The following is a 23,073-nucleotide window of genomic DNA, read 5'->3' as shown; positions in this document are numbered from 1 at the left end:
TTCCCTTTTACCTACTCAGTGACTTGCCTCTATCAATTGCATTGTCTCCTGAATCTTTAATGTATTTCTTCTTCTGTTTCTACTGAATCTTTCCCAACAGGATATGAACGTGGTGTAAGATTTTTCAACTTCAAAAATAACATCCCCTTTACCTCACATCCCCCCTCCAGCTACCTCCTCATTGCTCCCTATATAGCAAAACTAGGTATTTGCTTCTAACTCTCTCTCTCTCTCTCTCTCTCTCTCTTTTGAAAAGCAGTTTGAAAGTGAAACCAACATATTCAGGTTTAGTTGATCTTGGGTGAAGTCAGCAAATTGCATTGTATGTTTTTAAGACTCTCTTGGTGAGTGTGCTAGGATAAAGAACGATTAATTTGAGTTTTTTGTGTTAGGAATTCTTACTAAGTGAAGATTACAGTAAATGAGAATGAAATTGACCAGTTTTCCTGGAAGTCAGTAGAACAAAGCATTTGACTTAGTAAGACATACTTAGTTTACCAGGAACATGGCCATGATGGAAATGCTGGTATATCTCTCTATTATTTCCCTGTTTGTTTGACTGTCATGGAAATCTGGGATGAATAACAGGAAATCTTAACATTAACCCGGTGTCTATAGGCTAATGCTTGCATTTACCAGCCTTGTTGATGGGAAGCAGGCAGGATAGGAGGTGGGAGGAAGAGGTAGAATGAGTAGAGGGAAAGTATGATTTTTCTACTCACTAACATCATTTTCCAGACATAAATAAATAAGGTCCATACCTATTCTTGTAAAAATTTTTGAAGCATTTAACATCCTGCCTTTCACGTGGTAGTAGTTCAATGCGTATGTATTAATTAATAAAAATAGGAGGCTGACCATGTCCCCAGGCATCTCCATGGCTGCAATTCCAGAAGTTCTCTGGAAGTTCGTTACATCTAGCCAAAGGTGATCAAAAAGCAGCATAAACCTTACTCTCTCGCTCCTTAGTATAACTATTCATCCATTCATTTGGTCAAAAAATAGTCATTGAGTGCCTTTCACATCCTGGGCATCGGACTCGGTGCTGTGGGTACAGATTCGGTGTCCATCCGTAGAGATTTGTAATCCAGGCAAATAACTTGATGCCACTGGTCTCTGGCTACGTCGTTTTGTGAAGATCACGGCTCTGGTCTCTGTCCCAGTGTCTCTATGAGAAAGGATTGATTGCTAAGAGGATTAAATGATACTGCTCACAAACCATGAAGGATATCAGGAGACTTACATATTACTGTAAACTTTTAAAAGTCAACGGGTGTACGAGATAGAGTACTTTTCACCGAAAGTACACAAAAAAGTGTACTTTAAACATGGAAATGGGTATATAAAAACACTTCCTTCCAACACCCGGTTCTCATCACAACAAGTGCACTATATTTTACACCTGAAACTAATACTATACCATATGTTAACTAACTGGGATTTAAATAAAAATTAAAAAAAAAAAGTAAATGGGAAAAAAGAACAAATGTGTAGGGTAGAGCTGAATTGTTTGTTGACAAATGGAGCTTGAAACTTCTAGTTATTCTTTCCCTTCAGACGGAGCACGTCGGAGGGACCTTTTCAAGTTTGCTTTCATTAAAAATGATGGTTGGGGTGGGCGCTTGGGTGGCTCAGTTGGTTGATGGTCTGACTTTGGCTCGGGTCGGGGTCTCACAGTTTGTGAGTTCGAGCCCTGTGTGTTCGAGCCCTACTTTGGATTCCCTGTCACTCACCCCCACCTCCCCGCCCCATCCCTCCCCCACCCCCCCACCCCCACCGGACTCGCGCAGGCCTCTCTCTCTCTCACACAACTAAATAAACATTTAAAAAAATGAATGTCGGGAATGAAAGGCCTACTGCCTACTTCAGCCATCAAGTGCAAGGGCCACTACCTGCTGCGGACTGATCATGTTGGCCTCGCAGGCTCACAGGGCTGCGGGGCCGTGTGTTGTTTGTGGGGCTCTTAAAACTTGAGGCACTTGGTGGATGTAGATCGTCCCTGAACAAAATAAGCTCGCAAACAAACATTGCCTTTAATTATCAGATTTCTTTTGGCCAGGCCTATCCTCTGGTGTCCAGCTCCCAGTGACAAGCCTCTTTATGCAATTCCCGCAGAAAATCAAAAACGTTATGAACTGCTACCTACCCCCAAGGACCATGCTTTTTTCATAAACACTCTCATGTTGCCTTTAGAAAAGCCAGTAACTTCAAAAATTAAAAGGGTCTCACAGATCACCTGAGACTGTCTTTCCTAAGGCTCAGGCTTAGTTATGATAATGGCATTTATATTGATCTCATCAAGCTGAATATATTCATTTTACTTTTTTTATTTATTAAAAAAATTTTTTTAATGTTTATTTTTGAGAGAGACAGAGACAGAATGCGAGTGGCTTAGGGGCAGACAGAGAGGAAGACACGGAATCTGAAGTAGGCTCCAGGCTCCAAGCCGTCAGCACAGAGCCCGACGTGGGGCTCGAACCCACGAGCTGTGAGATCATGACCTGAGCCGAAGTCGGACGCTCAACCGACTGAGCCACCCAGGCGCCCCTGAATACATTCATTTTAGAGGAGTGTCTTTTATTCTCTTCTTTCATGAAATGACAGATCGATAGTGATAATAGTATGGTAGTTTACACACACACACACACACACACACGAGTCTCTGAAATCACACATTAATCTGAGAGCCCGTTTTACAGATGGGGAAAATGAAACTCTGAGAAGTGATATGATTTCCCTAAAATGATAGTCCCATTTCTTAACAGAATAGGAATAACCCTTAGGTCTACTGACTAACAGTTTAGTGCTAAGAAAGGAAACAGAATTACATATAATGAGAAAAGCACTTTTCCCATGTTAGAGAAAAGCACTATCAGAGATAGCTGGTTCATGCAGAGCCAGTGTGTGTGGTCGTTGTCTTGTAGTTTGGCTGGAGGAAAGTTTATATCATCAGTGCTCATGCATTTCCCACTCCTGTACCTTTGTCTCTTTGTAAGCCAAATTGCCAGGAAGGAACTTACAGCATGTTAGGAAGGCAGTTATGGAAAAGGTTGGTGCTTATGATGTGTTAGGACTTAAACTTAATTCTGGCTTTGTTATTGGCGATGTCACTCCATGTCCCGAATCAGTCTCCTTGCATGTAAAACCCGTCTCTACCTGCTAAGCATCCTACAAGGTTAAAAAGAGAATCCACAGATGAAAATGCTTGCTAAGTTGTATTATGTTCTACAGAGAGAAAAAGTTATTATGAAGGCAAAAACTAAGAGTTGCTACCTTTCGAGTCATAATAGGCCTAGCCTTTCAAGGTGGTAGAGAAGAGAGCTTCTTTTTTTTTTTAAACTTTATTTTTGAGAGAGAGAGATAGCATGAGCATGAGTGGAGGAGGGGCAGAGAGAGAAGGGGAGAGAGGGAATCCCAAGTAGGCTCTACACTGTCAGCATGGAGCCTGATGCGGGGCTCGAACTCACAAACTGTAAGATCATGACCTGAGCTGAAATTGAGTCATACGCTTAACCGACTGAGCCCCCAGGTGTCCCGAGAAAAGAGCTTCCGAATTTGTGTGCAGATGTATGTTGGTAGGAGAAACAACTATACCTGTACCAACGTTAGAGCAATAGCTCCTAAAATTTTATACCCTACACACCTTGCTTGCCTCACTCTAGTCCCAGCCCTGAGTGTTGGGTGAGGGAGCTCTCTTCTGCCAAGGGCACATCCCAGAGAGGGATTTAACTTAGAGCTGTCCGCTGCTAACATTTCTTTTTTTTTCTTTCTCCAGATTTTTATTTAAATTCCAGTTAGTTAACATATAGTGTAATATTAGTTTCAGGACTAAAATTCAATGATTCATCACTTATATACAACACCCAGTGCTCATCACAGGTGCCCTCCTTATTACCCATCACCTATTTAACCCATCCCCCTCCCTCCCTCCCTTCCAGCAACCCTTAGTTTGTTCTCTATGGCTAAGAGTTTGTTTCTTGGTTTGCCTCTTTTTAATCCTCTCTTATGTTCGTTTGTTTTGTTTCTTAAATTGCACATATGAGCGAAATCATGTTGTATTTATCATTCTCTGATTTATTTCACTTAGCATAATACCCCCTATCTCCATCTCTGTAGTTACAAATGGCAAGATTTCATTCTTTTTATGACTGAGTAAATATTCCATTTGACTGGACAAATATTCCATATGACTGACAATATTCCATTGTGTATATATGCCATATCTTCTTTATCTATTCATCAATCAATGGATATTTGGGCTCTTTGCATAATTTGGCTACTGTTTATAATGCTGCTATAAAGATTGGGGTGCATGCATCCTTCGAATTAGTATTTTTGTATCAAAATAAAAAGCTTCTGCACAGCAAAGGAGACAACCAACAAAACTAAAAGACAACCTATGGAATGGGAGAAGATATTTGCAAGTTACATATCAGGTAAAGGGTTAGCATCCGAAGTATATAAAGAACTTATGAAACTCAACACCCAAGAAAACAAATATTCCAGTTTAAAAATGGGCAGAAGAGATGAATAGACACTTTCCAAAGAAGACATCCAGATGGCCAACAGACACGAGAGGATGCTCAACGTCACTCATCATCAGGGAAATACAAATCAAAACTACAATGAGATACTACCTTTCACCAGACAGAATGGCTAAAATTAACAACATGAGAATCAACAGGCGTTGACGAGGATGCAGAGAAAGGGGAACCTCTTACGTTATTGGCGGGAGTTGCCAGCATTTCTAGCAGATGAGGGAATGTGTGCAGTAGTCCTGGAAGGGGGATCCGGGCAGCATACCACAGCAGTCACTAAACCATGGCAGTCACATATGAAGTTAAAATACACCTACCCTACCACCCTATAAGTCTATTCTTAGGTTTATTTCTAAGAGAAATGAGAGCAAATGTCCACAAAAATACATCCACAAACATATTTATAGCAGCTTCAAACTGGAAACAACCCTTTTGTCTGGAATCAGGTAAATGGAGAAGAAACGAATGCTGCTCAGCAATGAATGAAACTCATGGATAAGTTTCTCAAACACTATGGTAAACCCAAGAAGGTGGATAAAAAGTAGTACCCTCTGTATAATTCAATTTACATGAGGTTCTAAAACAAGCAAAAACCAATTTATTGTAGAAAGCAAATTTTAGAATAACTGTCTCTGACATAGGAGATTGCCTGGTAAAGTCTATGAGGGAACTTTCTAAGCGGTGGGAATATTCTGTATGTTGATAGAAATATCAGTTTTACAGGTGCACACGTTTGTCAAAACTTGGCCCGCTGTTCACTTAGTATCATAATTTTACAAAATATAAATCTAACCTTTAAAAAAAACTTCATTGTTTTGTCTAATTGGGAAAAAGGCAAACTTTTAAGGCTTCGGATCTTATCAAGCAGTTACTATTCATATTAAAAGGATTTTGAAGGCATCACAGAGGCTACTGACTATAGAGAGGCATCATAGAATAGAAAGGGACGATATTGCAGCACCAAAGAAATATAGGATACTGTCCCCAGGATAATACCTAACCAGTGTGAGAATTTCAGAGGACATCTCTGTATGGCACCAAATCTCCTAAAGGTCTTCTGATTTAAATTTGGTTCTTAGACTTTGAGCAAATATAGATAGCCATGAAAATCAGAAGTCAGTTGAAATAGTAATAAAAGCCCTGATACCAAAGGCGACACCTTGGTGTGATAAGGTGCCATCGAACTGGGCTGTGCGTATAAAGGAAGTCACAACAGGCTGGACAGTAAACGCTTGGGCTTTAAGTCAGGTGGTTTTTTTTATACAAATTAAGTTACTACTCTTATTTATAGTACATCATATGTAATTGTTCTTAAATTAACCACATTAGAAACAATATATAGTCTATTCAGGAGTATAGTTTGGTCATTCTCGAAGGATCTACTCCAAGGAATCCAGGGGTAATAAGCAAGCCCTATTTGATGATTCTAATGGAGATGGGGGACAAAATCTCATAAACCGTTTCCCTTGCATAATGTCACTTAACAAGTCTTATTTCTGCCTGAGTTTATTGATTGGTATTGCCTTGTATTTTAAGGAATTTTAATTTACTAAAGCAGAAACCATCCAAAATGAGAATATGAGACAAAATTTCCAAAATTTCATCAAGTTCTCCTGCGAGAAATTGCTCTGGTTTATTTCTTTCTGTTAGTGCCTCTGAGAGTTTGTCTCAACATAACCATGAGAGTGTGTATTTTCTATGGCTAAATCGGGTGAGGGGAAGGAGAGGGTGATGATGCATCTAGAAGCTTTACATAAAAATATGTCCCATCTGTAGTAAGCATCAGAGTTCTGATTGATCAGTGGCCAGCTTCATTTGAAAAGTCATCCCTTCATAATATTTTTCTTACTAATTAGGTCACAGTGGTTGATTTTCTTTCCATTCATTAATTCATTCAGACTTTTATGCATAAAACACTTAATGGGGCACCTACTACGGGCCACACGTTAGCATTTGGTGCTAATGGCATCTAAGGAAAAATAAGTCATCATTGACTGAATCCAAGATGCTTCTGTTATATTAGAGGAGATAAATCAGAACACAAGGAAATTAACACAGTGTTAATTTATTTAAACACATTTCTGTTAAGGTGACTTACAAAAATTGTGTTGGAGGGGCACCTGGGTGGCTCGGTTGAGAGGCCGACTTTGGCTCAGGTCATGATCTCACAGTCCGTGGGTTCGAGCCCCGCATTGGGCTCTGTGCTGACAGCTCAGAGCCTGGAGTCTGCTTCTGATTCTGTGTCTCCCTCTCTCTCTGCCCCTCCACTGCTCATGCTCTGTGTCTCGCTCTCTTTCTCTCAAAAATAAATAAACGTTAAAAGAAATTTTTTAAAAAAATTGTGTTGGAGCAGAAAGCACAGAGTAGATTTCGGCATGCATTGGGAAATGGCCTGATGGAAAGCTTCACATCTACATCATTCATTCTTTCATTTCAGTCCCCAGTTAGTTAATACCATGGGTTGTTTATGATGTAGCATTTATCCCTCTTCCTTCACCCGTAATCATTTCTTGCAGCTCTCCTAAGTATTTCTGAAAAATAGAACACACAGACAAATCAAAGGGTTTTACTACTATGGTTAATTAACTGGAAACACTGTTATTTTCATGTTTGGCTCATTAACTTGGCACAGTCTGCTTTCTGCTTGTCATGAAATCCCACGTTTGGCTGTAGCTCTCCACCCAAGTTATGGAGACTGACACCGAAGGCCATCTTACTCTCCGTCTTCATGTGCTACCATAACTTTCTTGACTTGGGGTCCCGTTGTTCTGGTGCTCAGTCTTCTGTCTTTAAGGAATCCCCTTGCTTTATCAGTAGCTGCTGGTCTGCCTTTCAGTGCTTGGGTGAGCCTGTACTACTTACTTTGGAAATCTCAGGCTGCATACTGTGAGGCTTTCCCTTACTTAGCCAGAGGGAAAGTTTATTTCTTTAAGCTCTCAGTTTTCATTGTTCTTTCTTTCTCTTGGATGTCTCCCAGTTTAGGCATTTACATCCAGGCATAGGGTTATTGCTAGCCTCCAATGGAGGCATTTTTCACCCCAATCTGCTGATTTATTGTCCCTTCAATCCTATTCATAGCACGTTTGATAAAAATAATAATTGCAATCAATCAGGCTCAAGCTATGTGCCAGAAATTGGCTGGTTGTTTTGTGTACAATGTGTGTAACCATATCAATCATCCTGAAAAGTAGGCACATTATTATCCTGTTCTAACAGTAAGGAAATAAGACTCAGAGAGGTTAAGTGACTGGTCACAGAGTGAAAAAAATAGAGAACCAAGATCAAAACCAAGATCTTCTGATTCTAAGTGTTAGATTTTTCCCAGGGTACAATTTGGCTTTTTCTTGCGGCACATTGCCAGGAATTTGTTAGATATTTAATAGCTGTTTGTTAAGTGAATGCATAAATGAGCATGTGGAATATCCCGTATACTTTTTGCTATACTGAAATGCTAAAAATGTCTATTGGCATTTGATAATAGACTTGCTCACAGGCCATAAGCAACTAGAAAAACTGAACAATATACACGATACATCTGTTTAAAGACATTGGACGGTATGGGATTATGCTTCACAAGAGAAGGTAAACAAATGAGGCGAGGCCCATGGTCAATTCAGCTTCCAACTTGGAGGCATTCTCTGGAACGTGGGACAGGGAGGGGGAACCTAAGGAAAGCTTTGCAGTTTCACTGAATCAGGGAAATAGATAAGCATTTGGGGAGGCCTACGTCGCTTGAATTACGGGGCGGAGTACCACAGAAGAGGGAGGTAAGCCCAGAAAGAGATTCAGAAATATGCTTAGGGGTCCCCTTGAGTCTAGATAAATGCCATCCTGTGCAGGTGCAGAGTGCTTCTCTCTGAGGTCAAGCAGACAATATCGGCCAAGGAGGTATAAGCCAAACAATTCCTAAAGCCCACAAAGAGCTGGGAGTTGTGAAGAGCCAGGGTGTGGAGACCTTGCTGGACATCTAGGACATTCCATCGAGACCCAAGAAGGCTCATGCCGCAGTAGCAGAGTAAAGGATAGTCTTACTCTAGACTTACCCGAATAACCTTTAAAAACAAATCTTTTTTTTTTTTTTTAATGGAATACACCTGATTTATTTATGGTGTAATCCTTAATTTTTATACATATTTCTTTTTTTAATTTTTTAATTTACAGCCAAGTTAGTTAGCATATTAAAAACAAATCTTAAAAGCATGAAGCTGATTCACAAGCAATTAAGTGCCCCACGAAAAGAAACTTTCAGACTCTTTAAAGGAAGATTGTAAAATCCAGATCTTCAGTAATGTAAAACTTATAATGCCCAGCATTCAGTAAAAATTTACTAGACATACAAAGAAACAGAAAAATGTCACCCATAACTTGAAGAAAAGACAATCAGTAGAAATAGGCCCAGAAGTAACAGGGATAATAGAATTAGCAGACGAGGACTCCAGAACTGCTGTCATAAATGTTTGCAGGGATTTAAAGAATCATAGAAACATATGAGTCAGTAAATAAAAGATACATAGAGAACCAAACAGAAACTCTAGAGATTAAACATGTTCAAAACTTGAATGGAATTTCAATGGATGGTCTTAATAACAGAACAAAAAACTAGCAAGCTAGAAACTATCTAAGTGGGAGCACATAGAAAAAAAAAGGCACAAGACAAGAACAACAGCAACAAAAAAACCCTACCAAAAACCAGCCTTAATCACCCTGAGAAAATAGTCTAATGTTCATGCAATTAGAAACCCAGATAGGGTGGTAGGTGGCGGTAAAAAAATTACTTAAATAATTGCCAAAGGTTTTCTAAGTATCGTAACAGGATAAACACCCACAGGAGTAAAAACCAGCCCGGCACATCATAGTCAGATTGCTGAAAACCAGCAATAAGAAGAAAATTGTAAAAGCAGCCAGAGAAAAAGACACATTAAATACAAAAGAGAAATATCCTGGAATGGCTGCTGAATTCTCAGAAACATACGAGACAGAAGACAGTGGAGCAACATCTTTAATGTGCTAAAAGAAATTGTCAGAGTAAATGTCTATATCCAAAAGTAATCTCCTTCAGAAATGGAAGGCAACGAGTCCTCCAGTTTCTGGTCTGACATGTAAAGACCTTGGAAGTTGACACTCCCATTTCACAGCAAGGAAAAAGGTGAAACAACGCAAAGCAGCAACTCTTGTAAGATTGATGAGAGGCTTGAGGTCACAAGCCGCCACCCTGAACATTGGACAGACAGGTGAATACAAAGAATCAAAGTTGACTTGGAGAGGATGCCCAGGATCAGAAGCCTGCTGCTGGTGTCCACATGCCCCCGCATCAGCCGGGCTACTGAGAAATAGCAGAGGATTACAACTGCAAGAGTTGTAACCTCAGGCCCTATCTAACAAAGAGTCTCTAAGGAAATCCAGAAGCAACAGGGCAGACCAAAATAAAGACATAGGAGGGAAGTTTAGCCTCTGCCTTGGACAGCTACAGCGAACAGGAAACACAGCCTCACTCCTAGCCGGATACGCACTGCACCTCACGCTAAAGGCCCATTTACTCCATTTCTCTTTACTTGATACATCATGTCTGGCTGTCAACAAAAAATTAGAAGGCACATGAAAAGGCAAAGAACACAATCTGAAAGGGGGAAAGCCACCACCACAACCAGACTCAGATATGGCAGAGATTTTAGAATTATCAAACTGGAGGAACTTAAAAATAACTTTGATTAGGGGCACCTGGGTGGTTCAGTCAGTTGAGTGTCCAACTTTGGCTCAGGTCATGAGCTGATGGGTTCAAGCTCATGGGTTCGTGGGTTCAAGCCCTGCGTCAGGTTCTGTGCTGGCGGTTCAGAGCCTGGAGCCTGCTTTGGATCCTCTATCCCCCTCTGTCTGCCCCTCCGCTGCTTTGCTCTCTCTCTGTCTCTCTCTGTCTCTCTCAAACAATAAATTTAAGAAGCATTAAAAACTAATGCTGATTAAAATGCCAAGGCCTCTAATGGAGAAGGTGCACAACATGCAAAATTGAAAGGCAAAACAAAGACATTTTCATGCATGCACAAGATGAGAGCATATGTCACCTGAGCCTGCATGATGAGATATGTTAGAGTATGTTCTTCTTTTTTTTTTTTAATTTTTTTTTTTAGCGTTTTTTTAATTTATTTTTGAGACAGAGAGAGACAAAGCATGAACGGGGGAGGGTCAGAGAGAGGGAGACACAGAATCTGAAACAGGCTCCAGGCTCTGAGATGTCAGCACAGAGCCCGACGCGGGGCTCGAACTCATGGACTGAGAGATCATGACCTGGGCCAAAGCCGGCCCCTTAACCGACTGAGCCACCCAGGCGCCCCTGTTCTTCATTTTTTTTTAATGTTTATTTTTAATTTTTGAGAGAGCACAAGTAGGGGAGGGACAGAGAGAGGGAGACAGAGGATCCTAAATATGCTCCGTGCTGTCAGCACAGAGCCCTATGTGGCCCTCAGACTCATGAACCATGAGATCGTGACCTGAGCCGAAGTTGACGCTCAACCCACTGGGCCACCCAGGCGCCCTGAGGAAGTTCTTCAGTTTGAAGGCAAATGGCACCTGATGGAAGCTGGGATTTACATGATGAAAGCATGGCGTCAGACGTTGTAAATATATGGGCAAATGTACAGTATTTATTTCTCATTAAAAAAAGTCCTCCTTAAGAGAGCACTGATTCTTTAAAATAAAAAAAAATAATAGTATATTGGGAAAGTTATAATATATGCAGAGGTAAAATGTATGATGAGTAAATAAGGGAAAGGGGAAATTAAAATATACTGTTATACAGTAATTCAAAGGGATACATACATCCCTATATTTATTGCAGCGTTATTTACAATAGGCAAACTACGGAAGCAGCCCAAGTGTCCATCTATAGAAGAATGGATAAAGAAGATGTGATGTATATATATATATACATATGTGGTGTATATATATGTACATATATACACATTATACATATATATATACATATATACATATATGTATATATACATGTATATATACATATATACATATACATATATATATAATGGAATATTATTCACTATAAAAAGAATGAGATCTTGCCATTTGCGACAACTTGGATGGAGCTAGAGAATATAATGCTTATTAGTGACATAAGCCAGTCAGAGAAAGACAAATCCCATATGACTTCACTCATGTGTGGAATTTAAGAAACAAAGACATGAACAAAGAATAAAAAGAGATAAACCAGAAAACAGATTCTTAACTACAGAAAACAGATTCTTAACTCCCCTTTTATTTTAAAGGGGAGGGGGTGACGGGATGAGTGAAATAGGAGATGGGGATTAAGGAGGGCACCTGTGAGGAGCAGTGGGTATCGTCTGGAAGTGTTGAATATTGCACACCTGAAATTAACATAACACTGTATGTCAACTACCCTGGAATTAAAATAAAAATAAAAGGAAAGTAATAAAAAATAAAATATAAAGTAAAAGACAGGAACGTAAAAAAAGGAAATCCACTGTTACAAGCTTCTTATGTTCCAGGTGAATTAGTTTAATATTATTTGAAGATGGACTGTTTTAAGTTAAAGGTGTGTACTGTAAATCCTAAAGTAACTAGGAAATAAAAAAACAAAATGTTAATTTTAACAAACCAATAAAAAAATAAAATAGGTGGCACTAGAAATTATGCAGTTAATCCACCAGAGATCAGGAAAAGAGGATAAAAGAAACAAAAACACAGGTGGGACAAATAGAAAGCAAGATGTTGGCCTTAAACACAGCCATATTGATAAGCACATTACACGTAAATGGTAAAAATGTTTCCATACTCGGAAAGAAAATAACCAACTGAAGTTACTAACATATTTTATAAAATCACATAGTCACTGATTGTCACAGTCACACTGACCTAATTTAGCATAGTGTTCAGCAAATTCCTCTAACTAGTCAGGGCTCATTCTGGAAGGTGCTGCACCAGGATTTAGGAAAGCTAACAGTGATGGGAAATAATACAGGTGAGCGCAAGTCTCTCCAATGGGGCGCCAGCCAGGAGCAAGGAGATGGAGATAAATGTCAAATTTGGAATAAATGATCCATTACAGGAACAAAGATTGAAAGATTTGTATCTGTGTTCTTTCTTATATTTTATGTACCTATTATACAGTTCTTTCTTCCTTTCTTTTTTTGTCTTTTCCTTACGCTTGATATTTTCTATGAGGAGTTTTATTGGTAGTTTTCTTTCTATTGAGTTTTTAGGTTACAGAATTTCCAGGTGGAATTGACTCATGGACTGGGTGGTTGACAGGGCTTTATGTCTCTCCGTATTTGAAAAAGATGAAAGGATCTTTGTATTATGGGGAAGTGATCGTATTATGAGTCTATTATTGGTGGGAGTTAAATGTAGCTAAAAACATGAGCACTAAATGGATAGCTGAAGGTGTGGGCTACGCACGTCATTTGTGCAATGCTTTCAGCTCCCTTCCTGGGTTTCCATGCTCAGGCCTGTAGGACAGGGGTCGGCTTCTGCAGGCAGCACGCCCCAAACTCCCCTGATGGCTGGCGTCCTTCTCTGTTTCACCAGTGGGAGGAAGGTGCACGAGATTATAAAGCAGGAGTAGAATTGGGGAAAAGGGATAGGAAGGGGGAAGGTCATTGCTCTTCTGTGTCTGCTTTCGCTGTTGTCAGGCAGAAACAGGTGGCTGTGAATGGTGGCCGCCTTCAGTAGGTCTAGTAGCAGTAGACCTGGTGGCAATTGATTGCCAGTGACTGCTAGGTTATGGCTTTAGTGGTGTCCGTAGGAAGGGTGGTCCTGGCTGGAGCAGCAGGTGTGGTGGCTACATGTCCTTAGGCGGCTGCAGTGTGGGCCGCCAGTGAGCTCCTGGTCTCTGCTGACACTGCCTCCCTTTTGTGCCTCAAGCTGGTAGGGTGGTTGCAGCTTCCTGCAGTTACTAATCTCTGGGATTACTTACCACCCCCTTTTGGCATCCTTTGCCTTCAAGTCCTTTTAGAGCCAGGAGCCTGTATTACCCCTCCCCTTCCCATTTGAAATCACTAGTGTGGTTTTGATATGCCTGAGGAGACCCTGACTGATACAGGGGACATGAGAGATTTTGGCCGACGTAAGCTCCTTCTGGAGAATTTCCTAATATCTCCGCAGCAGGATAGACCAATCTGAGAGGTGCTTAGCACACCTCTGTCTTTTTGGCCACGCCTCCTCTGCTCCAGCTTCCCGGACTCCCACCTCTTTGAGTGTGTTCACCTACATAGCATGTGCCTAGCACTCAAAATGTTAAAGCCGGGATGAATTTATTGGGTACTGAGATGATTTCTATGACCTTAAATACCCTTCCTAGTCCTAATCTTTTAGAATAATGAGTCTACCCTGTAGATTACTGTGAGATGCTACAGATTTTTTTGAAAGGGATCCATAAATCCATATAGGCATAAGAATTTGTATGCTGCAAAAAATACCTAAGCGGCTCAAAGTATTATTATTTTTTTGACCTAAGTGTATTAGATACTTAGAATTGGCAACATACAAACTAATTTCTGCATTAATGAACACAGCCACTTTTATAACTGCAGTTTTAAAAATCAGTAGTTTAATAAATCAGTAATACTATTTTTCTTCTTATGACAGGGGGCAATCCACAAATTCTTTTATGTTTAAAAAGGGGCATATTTACCTGAAAGGGTCGGAAACCACAATACTAGGGTTCTCCATTTCAAACATGACATAGTTTCGAATTCCAGTGCCTCAGTCTTGAAGTTCTAAAGCCTGCAGGTTTAAAGGATGATTTTTCTGGAACGCGTCTTTGATTAACAAGATTTTACTTATTTAAGCTATACTATTAGTAAGCAACCCAGACTTAATATGCTCCGGTCATTTGGGAATTCCAGAACAAATGGGCTTTTGTTGGCAAGATAATTAATTTTATGAACAAGTGTAGTTTTGTTTCCTCATTTTAATTCTACCCTAAGAAGAACCTGGGGGAGAAAAGTTTGGGAATAGCGGTGAAATGTGACTCTAAGATGAGCTTAAGATACACTCTCTATTTTCTGCCTGTCAGTAGAAGCACTACCATTTTATGATGTTAGATTAACATGGTCATTTCTGTTATAAAAATGACCAGTGACAACAGATTGTGGTTGAAAGAAGGGAAACTAATGTTTATTGGTGGCCTACAAAGAGTAAGATGCTGAACCAGCAACCCCCTCCCCCCAATTTTATTTAACAGAGGCTCCAAACGTACAATAATATGTCCAAGGCTAGACAGTTAATAGCTAGCAGAGGCAGCATTTAAATAGATGTTTGTTTGGTTAAGAACTAGATTTGACACTGAACGCTGGGGTTTGAATCCCAACTCCACCAATAATTATCTGTGTGACCTTGACATAATCACCAAGTCTAGCTTCAGTTTCCTCATCTGTAAAATGGGACCATATACTGCCTCTGTCATAGGGGGTTTGAGAGTTAAATGCGATAATGTATGTAATGTGCATTTTGGGGCTAACACCAGGGAACCCATAGCAACTCCATGTTAGCTCCTCCTCCTCCTGTTTTTTTTTTTCTACCCCATTTTCCTTAAAATGAGAATTAGTAAAACTGATGCTTAGATGTAATTCTGTCACTAAGAACTAAAGGTGTACGACTTTCCAGAAGTCCTTAAATCTCTGACCTTCAGTGTTTCATTTGTGAAATGGAGATAATAATTCTTTTCTAGCCTATTTGCCCATTGTTATGAAAAAATTAAGTGAGATTTAGAATGCAAAAATGCTCTGTGCACAAATGTGAATTGATACACACACACACACACACACACACACACACACACACATATATTTGGAGAGCTGCACTTTCCTTAGAGTCCATTTGTTTTAAGATTAAGGTGTTGCCTTGTTTAAAGTTTTGATTTATTTATGTGTCTCTTTATATAATTTTAAGTGTCCTCAGGAAAGGGTGTGTAAGCTCTGTTTGAAACTCACTGCCGGTTTCAATATTTCTTCCTTTTCCCGGAGAAAGACTCAACTTAGTAAAGCAAACTGGACACTTTCTCACCATATGTTTGTCCAGACAAAGGAAGGGACCGTAACTGGCAGACTCAAGCTGACGTAGAGGATGTTTCTTGCTATCTTCAACTTGAACTTGTCTCACTTGACAGGACAGGCTGATTTATGCTGCCAGGTCAGTTCTCTTAGGAAGAAGCCACTTGTCAGATGCTGCATTTCATTTAGTGAGTTTCCAGGCACCTCGAATCCTTCGTGGAAAGAGGTGAATTGTGGATATAAATATAAAGAGACAAAAATAGCAATTTCCCTTTCCATTGAGTACAGACTATTCAGCATAGCCAAAATGAACTGAGTTAGTAGAAGTTATATTGTCACTATGTTGTCTTTTAAATGATTAATATTAAGCCAGAGGTTATGTTCACCTTGAAAAGATATGTCTGTATAATCTGCTAATCTTGGAATTCAGAAATTTCTCTTCAATCTATCCTTTTTTTCCTCTACTGTTGCAGCTGGGGTCCCTCATCCTTTTCCACCTGGGCCATCACCACGTTCTCTTAAATGCCCCTTCTCAATGTGTCCCAATCCAGTCCAATCCAGTCCAATCCAATCCATTCCAATCCAATGTCCACCTTATTGCTAGAGGGACATTTTTCAGGCACAGATCTGAGCATATTGCTCTTTCATTTTCCCCCATTACTTAAAGGACAAAACCCTACACCTTTTGCATGACCACGCTCACAGGAAATATTAGCTTCCTACGTCCCTTCATCACTTAGCATGGCCCCTTAGGGCCAGCTAAGATCTTTCACTGATCTCCACGATTTTAGTCTTTGACAGATGTCTGGAATGCACATATTTCTGTTTTCTTTCCCATTGCCACTTTTTTGTTCAGGTTCATGTCATCTGCCTTTCTGGACCACTCCCTGTTATTCTGTAGCCCCTACAGGCAGGGGCCCAGCATCACCGGAGTGCAAGGCACGTGGTCAGGAAGGGGTCAAAACCTTAACTGCCGAAGGGGCACACGGGAACGTAAATGAGTGAAGCCTACCAGGGAGCAATGGCGGCCATGACATAATGCGGAGGTCATGTCTCATCTACCGGCAAGAGTGGCTGCCTAGGAAAGTGCCTGCTCATTGTTTCCATGTGGGAATATGCTGGTGTTGGTGGACCTTCTCATATTTTAAGAGAAGATGCTAATCTGCACATGGTATCTACTGATACATTAATGTTGGCAGGTAGTTCACATTTAAAAATCCCTATTGCTTGGGCTAAACAAGGCTGCAGGTCAGATTTGGCACACAGGTAGAGAGGTTATGACGTCTAAGAAGAGGCTCAAGAAATATTTACGAAAAAAATGGATCCAGGATGCGTTTCCTCTTGGGCTCTCACTCAATCTCTTCCTGCCTCCTGGATTGTGCCCTTTATTTAATCCCCCTTCAAAGTATGGTGTATGTTTTTCTCAGACCTTTCATGCCAGTTGCTCAGATCAATTGAGAACCCACTCTGTTCGAAGCCCTCGCGGTGAATTGATAATAAAGTAACATTATCCCTGAATTGATGGGATAACAAAGTCAGGTAGTTTATGGCAGTGGCAGATAGGAACAATAGTGTTGCAGCTATTTTTTTTTTTTTTTTTTTTGAAAGTAGGCTTCACATCCAGCGAGGAGTCCTATGTGGTGCTTGAACTCACGACCCTGAGGTGAGATCAAGACTTGAGCTGAGATCAGGAGTTGGACGCTTAACTGAATGAGCCACCCAGGCACCCCTCCAACCATTTTTAAAAATCTAGCTTCTTCTCTTGATACCATTGCACTTGAAGGATAATTTTAAGTTAAATTGTATGTCAATAATTGAACTGCAAGTGTTTCACATTTTACTAGGGTGTAACTAGACTGTGGGCTCCTCAGTGGCAAGGAGTTCTGATTAAATGGGATTTATACTCAGTGCTCCTACAGATCAGGAGATAGTCAGGTATGTAAGTGACAATAAATCATTACCTACAAGTCGTTTAAAACTCGTCGTTGGTTCATCAGTGGTTGATTTAGTTAGGATGAGAATCCTATTAGTGCAAAATTCATATAACTATCTTGCAAAGTAGGGCTAAGGCTTTTACTTTGTCCATGTGTGCCCTGATGGATGTTAGCTGTGCCCCGTTGACTCTCTTGAATGGTTATGTTCATAAGCTGTGTCTGCACTTTAAAGTTTCTTTAAAGTGATGCAAGGTATAAAAGACATTTGGAAGAAATTTTAATGTCCAGGCCTCTTAGATTTCTGTGATTTTTTTTCTAGTCTTTTACAATCATCTCGTTCACTATTAATTTGCAATAATGACTTTTGCCATGGTGTCTTTAAAATGTTGACATGGCAATCACCTGTATTTTCATATAAACAACAAATCTCTTTATAAAAATTCATACTTCAGTAGTTTACACAATATGTAATTGAATTTAGTGATTATTTTTCAGAAATACAATATGTAATTGAGTTTAGTAATTATTTTTTCAGAAATAAACCAGGATAAACCAGAATAAAGAGTAGGTAACCAAATATAAGTGACTTGTGATCATCATATCACTGACCTGGTGGGAGATAAGTTTCTAGCATGCTGGAGAGACAAGGACAGTAGCACTGGACATTCTCTGTGCCAGGGACATGACTCCATCTTTTGCAAAATGAATAGAAGCTATCAACTCCATCATATCAGTGAGGCGAAGCTTCAGTTAAGTCTACTAGTCAATGGATTCAGGTAGCATTTATTGGGTTCTTTGCAATAATAATATTTTTTCACCCCATTAAATGCTCAATGGCATTTCCAAGTGCATTTACTTATATTATCAGACTTTACTGGTATCCCTATGAGCGAGACCTTTTTTTCCTTTTGACAGATGAGGCAGTTTTCACACAGGTTGAAGTGACTTCCCTAAGGTCGTATAGCTTGAACTTTATACAAGTGAAGGGCTAGAACCCTAGTCCAGTCTGACCCAAGTTCAGGACTCTTTTTGCTCCTTAGTGCTATCTATCCAAACCAGGCTAAATGAACTCCAAAGACCCGTTTAGCTTTACCACGCTCTGATTCTGTGATATATTAGCAATATCCTGCTTACATCATCCATTCTACAGCTACGAGCTTCTATCCCTCTATGGCTCTGTGGCCACTGGCTTGACGTGGAGGGGAGAAGGAGATTAAGTAGAGGGGCCAATTAGTTTTGGACCGGTTGGTAAATGTTTCACAACATCTTTGAGTTTGTTCCTCTCTCCTTTGATGAATGGCTCTTGCCTCTTTTTGACAGATTGATCTTGAGTGCTGGGTGTTTTTCGCTCACCACATTAGCTGCCAGTTTTCCAGGCTATCCCCCCAGGACTGAGATGAGGTGAGAGGTAAGTTGTTTGTAAGTATGACTTGACTGAGCAGTGCAACCAGGCTGAACGTTCAGAAAGCCCTTCTGTGCTCGGAGCCTGCTTTCATGTCTTGGAAATCCTGATTTATTTCAGGACAGGGAAAATCCGAGCCGGCTTGCAGACTGGAAATTAAAATCTTAAAACTATGTACGAAAATCGAATATTCCAAATGGCCTGGTTTAAACATCACCCTGCCTCGTTGATCAAATGTAAAAGTTCTTGAAAAGAAGCAGGGGGATTTATGACTGGGTGTAGGACGGGGGAAAGGCTTGGCGAATATTTATGGGTAACTTCAAGGAGTTCCACTGACTGTACCTTAGTCTGCTTTTGTACCTTTAAGTTTCTGCTTTGGAGATTTCAAGCCTGCAAATGCTTATGGATTGAAAAATATTTTGGTTTGGCTGTATTCTGTGAACTTCTGAATTTTGGGGGGCAGGAGAGCATATGTATTTATTTGGACACATTTATCATACTGTACGTAAGTATGTATGCGTGTGTTTTTATTCCTTTCGATTTATATCTTTGATTTTCTTGAGGACAGGGCCTTTGCTTTAACTATCTCTGTGCCCCCAGACCTCATACCGTTTTGGAAAGTGGGAGGTACCCCATAAATACTCTGCTGGTTCCTATTGTCTCAGTTACTTGTGTTGAGCACCTCTTTGAGCTAGGTCCTGTGCTAATGGCTACGGGAGGCAGACAGACAAATGGAGAGAGCAGGAGCTTTCAAAAAGAACTTTACTTTAAAATCTTACAAGATCATAATTGAAAAGGCAATGCGTAAAAATAGCTAGCCTTACAACTGAGCTCTTCTTTTGCGCCCTTCAGTTACCACTACGGCAGGTAGGGCCACACGTGTGGCCCATTTCATATACTTATTTAGGTATATTAGGAAGAGGCAGGGAAGGCAATTTGAGTTTTGTTCTCCTTTTGGCTGGTGAAGAACAAGATGAACACGAACAATGCTGGCTGGCGGATGGGTTGGTAACAGGAATGTAAAAAGGCCATCAGTAAACTCTAGAACCGTTACAGGTATTTCCACGTAAGTTATCTTATTTAATCCTCGTAATGTTTCATAGGATTGGCATTATTACTCAAAGGTATTAAAATACCGTTCTTCTTCTTAGAAGCCTTTCTACCGTTTCAGTCTATCAGACACTCCTCATATTCAGGAGCCCGCTCCAATGACCCCTCCTCTGTGATTCTTTTTCCTGGCCAGATTCACAGGCTCCTTCTTTTCTGCTCCCTTAAGGCTTTGTGTATTCCTCCAACTCGGCAGGAAGCAATGGCATCGCATGAGGAGCCCTGCTGTCTGTTGGACTGCAGGCTCCCCAAAGCTGTCACTCCCCTGTCCCACAGATAACGCTTTCACCCATCTGCTTGCTCAGCCTGGGACTCCCGGCGCCTTCCCTGACACCTTTCCATTCCCCATCAGTGAGCCACCACGTCCTCTGCATTTACCCCTGCCCCCCCCCGCTCCCCACCCCATGCTTCCTAATTCCTCTGGCCTGCACTGCAGTCACTGTAGTTCTTTCCAGGCTCTGGGGACAGTCCTCTTCCTCCCTAGTCTCTTGCTCCCACTCTTGTGGCTCATGTCATTGCCCTGTGGTCCAGAAACCATTCAGTAAATTCCCACTGCTGTGAAAATAAGCCCGAAGATTGGAAGGCCACTTACAGGACCCCCCGTGACCTGGCTCCTCCCCCAACCCCAGCCCCCTCTTGTATCCTTACCCTCTGTTGTCAAAGAGCTTAGCCTTTTCTTTGCCAAGTGCTTTTCTTTCTCCCTTTTTTTTTAAGTTAATTTATTTTGAGAAAGAGAGAGAGAGCGCACTGGTAAGGGGAAGAGAGAGGAGGGGAGAGAGAGGGAATCCTAAGCAGGTTCTGCAGTGTCACTGCAGAGCCCTGCATGGGGGTTAAACTCGAGAACGAGGAGATCCTGACCTGAGCCGCAATCAAAAGTCGGAAGCTTAACTGACCTAGCCAGCCAGGTGTCCTGCCAAGTGCTTTTCCGCCTCGTGCTCCTGCCTCTGCCTAGAATGGTCTCTCTGCCCAAGCTAGCTCCTGCTTGCCCTTGAGGTCTTAGCTCAAATGTGGCATGCGCGGAGCAGGCTTTACTGAGTGTCTGATTTTCAGAGGATGATATTTCTTTTCCTTTATGGCATCCTTCAGAAATTACATGTATGTGTGTATGTATTTGCTTAATGTCTACCTCCTCTCCTGGAAGTCAAGACTTGTGGGGACGAGATACATCCGTTCAATTTTTTTCACTGTTACAATCCAGTACTAAGTTAGTGCCTGAGAGTATAGAGGGCATTTACTAAATATTTAATAAAAATCAAATAAATGAATAAGTGGATAAAAACAAAAGTCTTAAAATATGACTATCACAGCAGTACTATTGAATGGGCCCCTTATTTTTGTTTAGTGTCTGTCTCCCGAGTAAAGGTAACCAAAACATGTTTTTTAAAATTCCCACTGGGTGGCGGGGGAGGGCACCTGGGTGGCTCAGTTGTTAAGCGTCTGACGTTGGCTCAGGTTATGATTTCACAGTATGTGGGTTCGAGCTGCACATTGGGCTTTGTGCTGACAGGTCAGAGCCTGGAGCCTGCTTTGGATTCTCTTTCTCCCTCTCTCTCTGCCCCTCTCCTGCTCTCTCTCTCTCTCTCTCAAAAATGAATAAATATTACAAAAATAAATAAAAATTCCCACTGGTTGTAAATTTCCTTTGATTCTCACCCCCGCCCCCCGCCCACCAAACCGCATTTGAAAGGTGCCAACTGCCCCATTTATGAGAAGCATCCATCTGAAAATGTCCCACCTCCTATCCATGCACCTGTTAGTGGTCTTCCCCTGCACTTACCTGCCCCCCACCCCCATCCCAAATGGCGGCAGGGCTCTTCACTTTGGTGAGGGCTGTTGGGCAAGCCATTTTAGCCGCATTTCATAATGAGGAGACTGAGGCAAAGAGGAAATGAAATCACGTGGCTGAGCTAAACCAGGGCCCCCAAGGCATGTGTCGGAGAAGATGGATGAAATGGCCAGGGAAAGTGGAGAGGGATTCAAACCACGTGCCTCACCCAGGCTGGCGGCGAGGCCTATGGCAGGTAATCACACTCAGAATCCTGCACTTGGTTTGAAGGGCCCTGGTGTTCTGAGAAGGGAGCCCAGACCCTGCCAGCTTCGTGCCAAGAAAGAAGTTCTCACTCGGAATGTTTTCCCGACAACATTTTTTATTTGAAAGAAACCTAGCCAAATGAAAACACACGCATGGGGTTTCTTCTCGTGCGTTTCTCTGCCTGTATCTATATTTCTTTTGTATTCTTGACCACCCTGACAGTATAGTTTTTATTTTGAGGAGATTTTTAAATAACTTCCCTGTAAATCATTCATCTTCTTGTCCTGAGGTAGACTGAATTTTCACCTTTTCCAGCCAGTCTTAATGTAGCAGAAACAGTCGGAGGTGCTGCTGTGCCTTTAGGTGCTGGGGCAGAGAGCAGAGTTGGAGCAGGTGGGCCGAGCCAATAAAGTACAGCTGGGAAACCGGAAATGGCAGAGAAATTTCCCCAAGTTGCCCTGTGCTGGAGCCTGGCCATACTCTCCTGTGAAACCTGGCCAGTCTCTGGTTTCCTTCCCACTTCCCTCCTGGGCTTGAGACGCTGCTCCCATCTTGGACCTTCCTTGTTCCCTGTTGTAGTCCCTCTTTGCCCACATTGAATGCTGCCTCCCACGTAGAGGTCAGGGTCATCACTGAGCTCATTCCTGCTTCTTGCACTGGCTAAAGAGCATCAGATTTACAACGGTGCCCTCCCCCATCTCCACCGTGAGTGCTCCCTTTTGCAAGGAATGCAGGACAGAGATCTGTCTGAAGGTAAGCAAGACATCTTTCGTGGTCCTGAAAAGTCCAGGATAACTCTTTCTGACTTGCTTTCTGTTTATTTCATTGTGCCAAACATGAGTCCGTGGAATCCACTTGTGACTTGAGTTCCAGATTGTCTTCCTGGAAGTTATCTCTGAGAATATCATTCAGATGACTTCTGAACACTATTTCCTAGGCCCTGAATGGCCCTCTTGAGAGTTTTCCTGCCATTACCCCTTCCCCTCAGCTCAATTCTAATTGTACCTCTTCCACCCTGGAGCCTTGTCTGAGGACATTA

The 23,073-nt window shown here is 41.4% G+C and overlaps 1 long non-coding RNA gene across 1 annotated transcript in view; it reads left to right on the top strand.

Annotated features, from left to right (window-relative positions):
• Positions 1 to 18,812: 18,812 nt before the first annotated feature.
• Positions 18,813 to 23,073, top strand: part of LOC122227851 — a 55,111-nt gene continuing 50,850 nt past the window's right edge. The window contains exon 1 of the long non-coding RNA XR_006206244.1: positions 18,813 to 18,901. This is a non-coding gene — a long non-coding RNA (uncharacterized LOC122227851). The remainder of the gene's footprint in view (positions 18,902 to 23,073) is intronic.

The sequence above is a fragment of the Panthera leo genome, chromosome C1, assembly GCF_018350215.1.
Source record: "Panthera leo isolate Ple1 chromosome C1, P.leo_Ple1_pat1.1, whole genome shotgun sequence".
Taxonomy (NCBI): Eukaryota; Metazoa; Chordata; class Mammalia; order Carnivora; family Felidae; genus Panthera; species Panthera leo.
This window is presented reverse-complemented; position numbering and strand designations above follow the sequence as displayed.